Below are 8,343 nucleotides of genomic sequence, written 5' to 3' on the forward strand. Positions count from 1 at the left end.
GGCAAGAATCTGTATAGGATGGGATTAGAAAAATGACTGGCGAGTCTTCCCCATTGTTTGGTACTGAACTTGTGAGAACGTTAGCTGATGTCATATCAGTCAGGTCTGGCTCCAAAGGATTGTCCTCTGTGTCGATGTCTTCCTGTAGATCTGTAGATTCCTCTATCTCTTCAGACTGCTGAAACCAGTCATCATCTTCATCTAACTCACTAAGATCGCTTACCAACTCTTCTAATGCGTTCAATATGGTACTGTAGATGCTAGAAAATCCCTTTTGCATGGTCTGGAAAAAGAACCAATTATAAAATCATACTGGAAATAGAGAGGGGGAGAAAAAAATGGAGAGAGAGAGGTAGAGAGAGAGAGAGAGAGAGAGAGAGAGAGAATGAAAGAAGGAATTTTTATTTCTTTGTAAAATCATGCCTTGAAAAAGAGAGATTAAGGCGTTATTAACAGGCGAAACAGAAATAAGAGAGAGTGAGAGTTAGCATGTATGATGAGCAAGGTCAGTTAAACCAAAAAGCCATAGGCCATAGGAATTTAAAATAAACCAGTAGAAAACAATTCCAAGATTACTGCTGCTTTAGAAATTGCTTATTGTCGAGCATTTTCAAAATTGTCATTTTATTAACTTCGACCAGAGTGACTTTACAGTCACCGCCACGCAAGGACCATTGGGACTGCAGGGTCCCAAAAATAGAATCCATCCCTGGGGGCGTCCAAATGGCTTTATCAGATTTTTTAATATCAGAATGTTTCATTACACAATAGCAATGACTTTTGAAGTTCTTGCTCTGATCTTATTACGCTGTAACTTTCTGTCACAAATAAAAAAAACAGATTTCTTACCTTTTTTTGAAAAAAAAAAACACAAACAGCCTAACTTCACCGTCAGCTAAGTAACTCCAACTGAACGCTACTTTGACCTGTTACCCATCAATTGAGTGGCTAGAAAAGGTGAACATGATGAAACAGGTTTTATTTCTGTAGCAATCGATTTAGAGGCACTAAAAGGATTTTATATATTGGGACTGTGAGGCCCCGTTGGTCACGAAAGGGTGCTTTAAATAGAGATACTGGAGATATTCCTATTTAATTCCTATTTGAAAATGTTCAAGTAACATTATACCTCATCTTAAATTAAGATCATCTGGTCAATTGCTAGGCAAATAATTCTTGCCAAATCTAATTCCTGAGTGGTCTTTCATTAATTCTCGCTATTTTTTATTTTGTTTTTCTTGATTCAATGTCTCATCTGCTGTGTTTGAGTTTAATTCAAATAATTTAGTTTTTCTTCTGTTTATTGGAGCACTGAAAGCTGCTTGGCAGAGGTCCTTGCCAAAATATCTGCTTTTGTCCTTTTCTCTTCTTTTCCCTCCACTGGCTGGTATTACCCTCGTTTTCTTGTTTATTTAATTATATCATTTTTCTCTTGTTTTTCATGCATTATGTATGGCCAGTGTGGTCTTAGAATATATTTTTTTTCTTGAGTCTTGAACTAGCTCTCAAAGGTAATTAAATAAAAAAAACAAGTTTTTTAAACTGAAAGTAAGGAGCGACATTAAAACTTAAAACGAACAGAAATTATTCCGTATATGAAAGGGGCTGTCCCCTCCTCAACGCCTCGCTCTTTACGATAAAGTTTTTTATTGTTTTAAAAAATAAAGTTGTGAGACAGAGTCAAACTTTAGCGTAAAGAGCGATGCGTTGAGGAGGGGACAGACCCTTTCATATACGGAATAATTTCTGTTCGTTTTAAGTTTTAATGTCGCTCCTTACTTTCAGTTTAAAAAACTTGTTTTTTTTATTTAATTTCTGATCGTTTTTTTGTTAATGAAGCTTTTATTTTGGCTCACCGTCATTGAATAAGTGAAAAAAATTTGCATAAAAATTTTACTTTTCTTTTGCTAAATGGCTGTCTCTAAGTTTGGTTCTGACGTAATTTAGAAATTAACTTACGTAACGAACTTCTATATTCGTATATTTTTCTTCTGGCAAAAAATACAAAGTTGCAGATTTTTGCAGATATGAGCTTGAAACCTATGTAATAGGGTTTTCTGATACGCTGAATCTGACGGTGTGATTTTCATTAAAAATTTTTCACTTTTAGGGGATGTTTCCCCCTCTTTAAAAAATCAGGTGAGTTTTCTGAGGCTCGTAGCCTTTGATGAGTAATACTAAACTTAATAAAATTCATATATTTAGAATCAGCATTATAAGCCCATTCTTTTGATACATTTATTGACATCAAAGTTCTGTTTTTAAAAGTTTCGATTACTATTGAGCTGTATCGCTTGTTTCTTTTTTATTGTTTTTTTTATTACGTATATGTTATTACGTATATGAGGGGGTTCTCCCCTTAGTCAATACAACGCTCTTTACGTTAAAAGTTAAAAAAAATTTTTATTAACAAACCCCAGAATCACACAGGCCGTTTAATTAGAATAGATAGCTCTTTTGAAAGCACTAAAAAAAAACTGTAGCGTAAAAAGCGAAGTATTGACTTGGGGGAGAACCCTCTCATATACGTAATAATTTCTGTTCATTTTAAGTTCTAATGTTGCTTCTTACTTTCAGTTGAAAGTACTTGTTTTTTTAAATTTAATTTCTGATCGTTTTTTAAATAATGCTTGGAAATCCGGCGCCCCCTTCATAGAAATGTCCCTTACCCCAAAGAAACATCCTCCACGGAAAGATTCTCCCGAGTAACCCCCTCCTCCAGCCCCCTCCCCCCACCAGAAAAAAATTCTTCCTGAAAATGTCTGTACACTTCCCAATAACCAATACAATATGTAAGCAATGGGCAAAGTTCATAACTTGCAGCCCTTCCCCTGGGAGCTGTGGGGGATTAAGTCATCGTAAAAGACATATTTATTAGATTTTCGACTATGCTAAACACAATGGCTATCTCAAAATTTTAATTGGGTGACTTTGAGAAAAAAATGAGCGTGGGAGGGGGCCTAGTTGCCCTTCCAATGAGCCCGTTCCAATAATTTCCGTTCCAATGAGCCCTCTTACGATATTCTAGGACCACTGGGTCAATACGATTACCCCTGGGGAAAAAAAACAAATAAACACGCACCCGTGATCTTTCTTCTGGCAGAAATGCAAAATTCCATATTTTTGTAGATAGGAGCTTGAAACCTCTGCAGTAGGGTTATCTGATACGCTGAATATGATGGTGTGAATTTCATTAAGGTTCTATAACTTTTAGGGGGTATTTCCCCCTTTTTTCGAAAATCAGCCAAATATTCTCAGGCGCGTAACTTTTGATGGGTAAGATTAAACTTGATGAAACTTATATTTTTGAAATCAGAATAAAAATCTAATTTTTTGATGTATCTACTGGTACCAAAATTCCGTTTTTTAGAGTTTCGGTTACCATTGAGCCGGGTCGCTCCTTACTTACAGTTCGTTACCACGAACTGTTTGATACATCTGTTTGAACTTGATTCTTTAACCTTGAATTAATTCAGTGTATACAGAAGTTATGCAATCGGATACTTGAATTTTTTACACAATCAGATTTTTGGCGTTTTAAATTGAGAAAATTATTTGAAAAAAACTACGTTTTCTAAAGAGTTAAAGAGACTGAGTCAAAAGTTAGAACCTTAAAACGTACAGGGATTAGGAGGTACAGTTGGGGGGCTGCCCAAACCCCCCGCTTTTGCAGTCTTTAAATAAAAAAAAAATTAAACTGAAAGTAAGGAGCGACATTAAAACTTAAAACGAACAGAAATTATTCCGTATATGAAAGGGGCTGTGCCCTCCTCAACGCCTCGCTCTTTACGCTAAAGTTTTTATTGTTTAAAAAAAAGAGTTGTAAGAAAGTCAAACTTTAGCGTAAAGAGCGAGGCGTTGAGGAGGGCACAGCCCCTTTCATATACGGAATAATTTCTGTTCGTTTTAAGTGAGCATTATTGAACAGAATGCAACCCTAATTGATAATATTTTCGTTCGTTCTGCCAGTTTGAAGCTTTGTTATGCTGATGTTATGGCCTTTCCTGGTTCTGACCATCTTCCATTGGTGAGTGTGATGAAGTATCAGTTGCACAGACCAAAGAAAAAGAGAATAAAGACAAGGTTAATCAAAAAAGGGAATCTTCAAAAGTTTGTGGAGGAGGTTAGTGTTATCGATTGGAACCCTGTGTTTTCTGAAGAAGAATCCCCTACGAGAGCAGTTGATAATCCAATGTCTGTTATTCTACCCATTTATAATAGTGCGTGTCCTATTAAGGTAATGAAAGTAAAGAAACAGGAACTCCGTAAGCCATGGATAACGAGTGAAATACTGGAAGAAAGAAAGCCATTATTGTGCTTTATCAAGGATATCTAGATGATAAAAGTGATGTTTCGTATGAATTGTTCAAAAAAAACAGCGCAATTTAGTGAACAAATTATGTCGCAAAGCTATGGCCGAATATTACGATAGAAAGTTTTCAAATAGTAAAGGAAATATGAAAGAAACATGGAAACTGATAAATGAAGTGACCAATGGGAATGCTGAACTTGGAAGTAATGAAGTACAACTTGAAGGGATCGGCCCTGATGATAAGTCTAGTATTGCAAATAAGTTTGGTAATTTTTTTTTCCATATTGGTATTCAAGTGCAAAATAGTGTAGAAAATAAATGTCAACAGGTTCAAGAATACATTATATGTGATAATAGAGGTGAGAGTTTTGAATGAGGTTTTGATCCGTGTACAAGAGATGAATTGCTTGAAATAATAAAAATCTCTGAAATCAAATTGTGCGGGAGTGGACAGCTTATCTCTTCGAGCGTCTAAGGCAATAATGCATTATATGTGTCTGCTTTTTATTATAAACCTGTCACTTGAAAAGGGCGTTTTTCCTGATCAGCTAAAAGTTGCAAAAGTGATACCAATATATAAAGGTGGCCCTAAAAAGGAAATTGAGAATTAGACCCCGATTTCGATCCTTCCATTGTTTTCGAAATTATTAGAACAAGCTGTTCATAAACATCTATACAGTTTCAAACAGGCTAATGGTCTGCTGAGTCAGACCCGATTCGGAATTTGCAAAGGGCACTCGACAACGAATACTTTGCAGCAACTTATGAAATCAATTAAAAGAGGTATGGACAGAGGTGAAACACCTTTGTCTATATTTATAGATATTCGCAAAGCATTCGATATAGATGATTTTCAAACTCTGCTAAGTCGGATGAAGTCGTTAGGTGTCCGCGGAAAGTGCTTAAAGTGCCGTTCTGCCGATTTGAAGCTTTTTTTTATGCTGGTGTTGTGGCTTTTCCTTGTTCTGAACATCTACCATTGGTGAGTATTATGAGATGCCAGTTGCACATACCAAAGAAAAAGAAAATAAAGACAAGTAAAAAAGGGAATCTTCAACGCTTTGTGGAGGCAGTTAATGTTATTGATTGGACCCCTCTCTTTTCTGAAGAAGAATCCCCTACGAGAGCACTTGATAATCTAATGTCTTTTATAATAGTGCGTGTTCATGAAAGTGCAGAAACAGGAACCCCGTAAGCCATGGATAACGAGTTAAATACTGGAAGAAACAAAGCGAAGGATTGAGCTTTATCAAAGATATCTAGATGATAAAAGAGGTGGTTCGTACGAATTGTTAAAAAAAAAGTGCAATTTAGGGAACAAATTACGTCACTAAACTATGCCCGAATATTATGATACAAAATTTTCAAATAGTAAAGGAAATATGAAAGAAACATGGAAATTGATAAATAAGTGACCGGAGGGAACGCTGAAATTGGAGGGGATGAAATACAACTTGGAAATTTTCCTGATGGTAAGTCTGGAATTGAAATAAGTTAAGTAATTTTTTCTCTAATATTGGTATTAAAGTGCAAAATAGTGTAACAAATAGACGTCAATAGGTTCAAGAACACATTATATGAACAAGCTGTTCATATAATGTGAAATTAGTTTATGAAATTATTAGAACAAGCTGTTCGTAAAAGTCTATATAGCTTCCTACAGGCTAATAGTTTGTTGAGTGAGACTCAACTTAATTCGGATTTCACAAAGGGCAATCGACGACGAATCCTTTGCAACAGCTTATGGAATCAATTAACAGTGGTGTGGACTGAGGTGAAACACCTTTGTCTATATTTATAGATATTCGTAAAGCATTCGACACAGTTGATTTTCAAACGCTACTATGTCGAATGGAGTCGACGTTTGGTGTCCCAGGCAAATGCTTAAAGTGGTTTAAAAGTTATCTCACAGATACATCCTCAAAGTAGTGTTGAATGATGTGAGCTCAGCAGCATTGCCAGTGACGTGTGGAGTACCACAAGGATCAGTGTTAGGTCCGCTGCTTTACCTCATCTATGTTGATATCATGCTTCTTTATTTGAAAGATATGTGTCTTATCTCGTTTGCTGATGATACCGTTTTAACTTTGTTTGCCTCATCTGTGAAGGACCCTGGTGAGAAAAGTGAATCTCGCATTGGAAAGGCTGGAGATTTTCACTTCATTAAGTCTATTGTGTGTAGATGTTCGCAAGACATTTTTAATGACGTTTAGCAGAGTTGGTCCACCACTGGATGTGTCTGGCCAGGTAAATTTATGGGGTAATCTGGTTCAGTAATTTGATCTTCTTCGCTACCTTGGTTTTTATTTTCATTGCCATCTGGCATGGAAGTGTGACAGTGACGCAATTTCATAAAAAATTGCCCGTGGGGTAGGAATAATTCAACGTCTGCAGCACTTTCTCTCTCAAAGAATACTTTTAACTATATATTATTCGTTAGTTTATCCATACATCTCCTATGGTTGCCTTCTATGAAGCAGTAACTTCTTATGCAACTATAGAAGAGTGCAAGTTCTACAAAATAAAGCTGTTAGAACAATCGGTAGGTATATCCAAATGACACATGTCCTTGTTTTAGGTCCCTGAAGCTCCTTAATGTAGGTCAGATAAGAGATTACCAAGCTGCAGTATTTGTGTTTCAGTGTAAGAATGGTTTAACCCCTGATGTTTTTAAGAATTTTCACCGAATTAATAGTGACCTGCATAATTATGGAACTAGGCAAAGTGATAATATGGTTGTTGATTTGCGTCGTGGTACCAGGTCTTCATTTTCAATGAAACACCTGGGCCCATCAGTATGGAATGAGCTACCATTGAGCATTAGAGCGGCGGAATATGTACCTCAACTTAAAATGAATTTAAAAGATTATTTTTTGCGGGGAATTTGTTAAATTATATTATGGCTGGTAGGGGAGGAAGAGGAGCTGAAGAAATAAGGGTGGGTAGGGGCTAAGGTAAGGTTGGCATGGTGGGGGAGGGGAGAGGGAGTTAAGTATTATGAGCGATGGAGATTGGATTTGTTATTATTATTTTTCTTTTATTTTTCATTTATCTATTATTATTTTCAATTTAGTTATTTATTTATTTATATATATATTTTTATATATATATATATATATATATATATATATATATATATATATATATATATATATATATATATATATATATATATATATATATATATATATATATATATATATATATATATATATATATATATATATATATATATATATATATATATATATATATATATATATATATATATATATATATATATATATATATATAGGTTATAGCTTATCTATTTTTTGGTTCATTTATAATAGTTCGAATTAAATAGTTGAGGTTTATGTAAATAGTTGAGTTAATAGGTAATTAGTTATGTGAACTTTCGCGCGATCGCAAACCTTCATAGGTTTTCTCCAGCGTGAAAGCGTTGTTTAATTTATTTATTTGTTTGTGAATGTGGATTAATAAAACTTATGAACTTAACTTATTAACTTATGAAGGTTTTCGAGGTTTATTTTCTGGTCTTTGAAGAGGCAGCCAACAGTCTATTTAGGTCTGATTATCTAAACTCATTGATTTATTAATATTGTTGCTACCATTCTTGTTACATACATGGTTGTTGTTTACCTATTTACGTATTGTATTGTTTTTTCTACATTTATTCCTGTAATTAGTCAATATTTCTTCCTCAACTTAAATCCTAGGTCTAATTTACTAATATTTGAGTGAAGCTTCTTTGTAAGGCTCTAAACAAGTGCTTATTGACAAAGAAAATCATATTTTTGATCCGGGATATTCAGCTTTTTCTCTTTCTAGGAGCAAGGAAGCGGGATAAAATCCAAATGGCATTTTCCTATCTTCTTTGATCCTCGTATAATGTTTTACTTCCCATGTCTGATGCGGATTAGATACCTCCTTTGCTTTGCTCATGGCTTTAACAAGTTTATTAGAAAACAACTCTCCGGAATCCTTAGTTTTCTCAAGGCTGTATATCTGGAAAAGGAGATTTGTTTGGA

The sequence above is a fragment of the Artemia sp. Qi Xiang Cuo genome, chromosome 11 (genome assembly GCF_049724085.1).
Source record: "Artemia sp. Qi Xiang Cuo chromosome 11, ASM4972408v1, whole genome shotgun sequence".
NCBI classification, from domain to species: Eukaryota; Metazoa; Arthropoda; class Branchiopoda; order Anostraca; family Artemiidae; genus Artemia; species Artemia sp. Qi Xiang Cuo.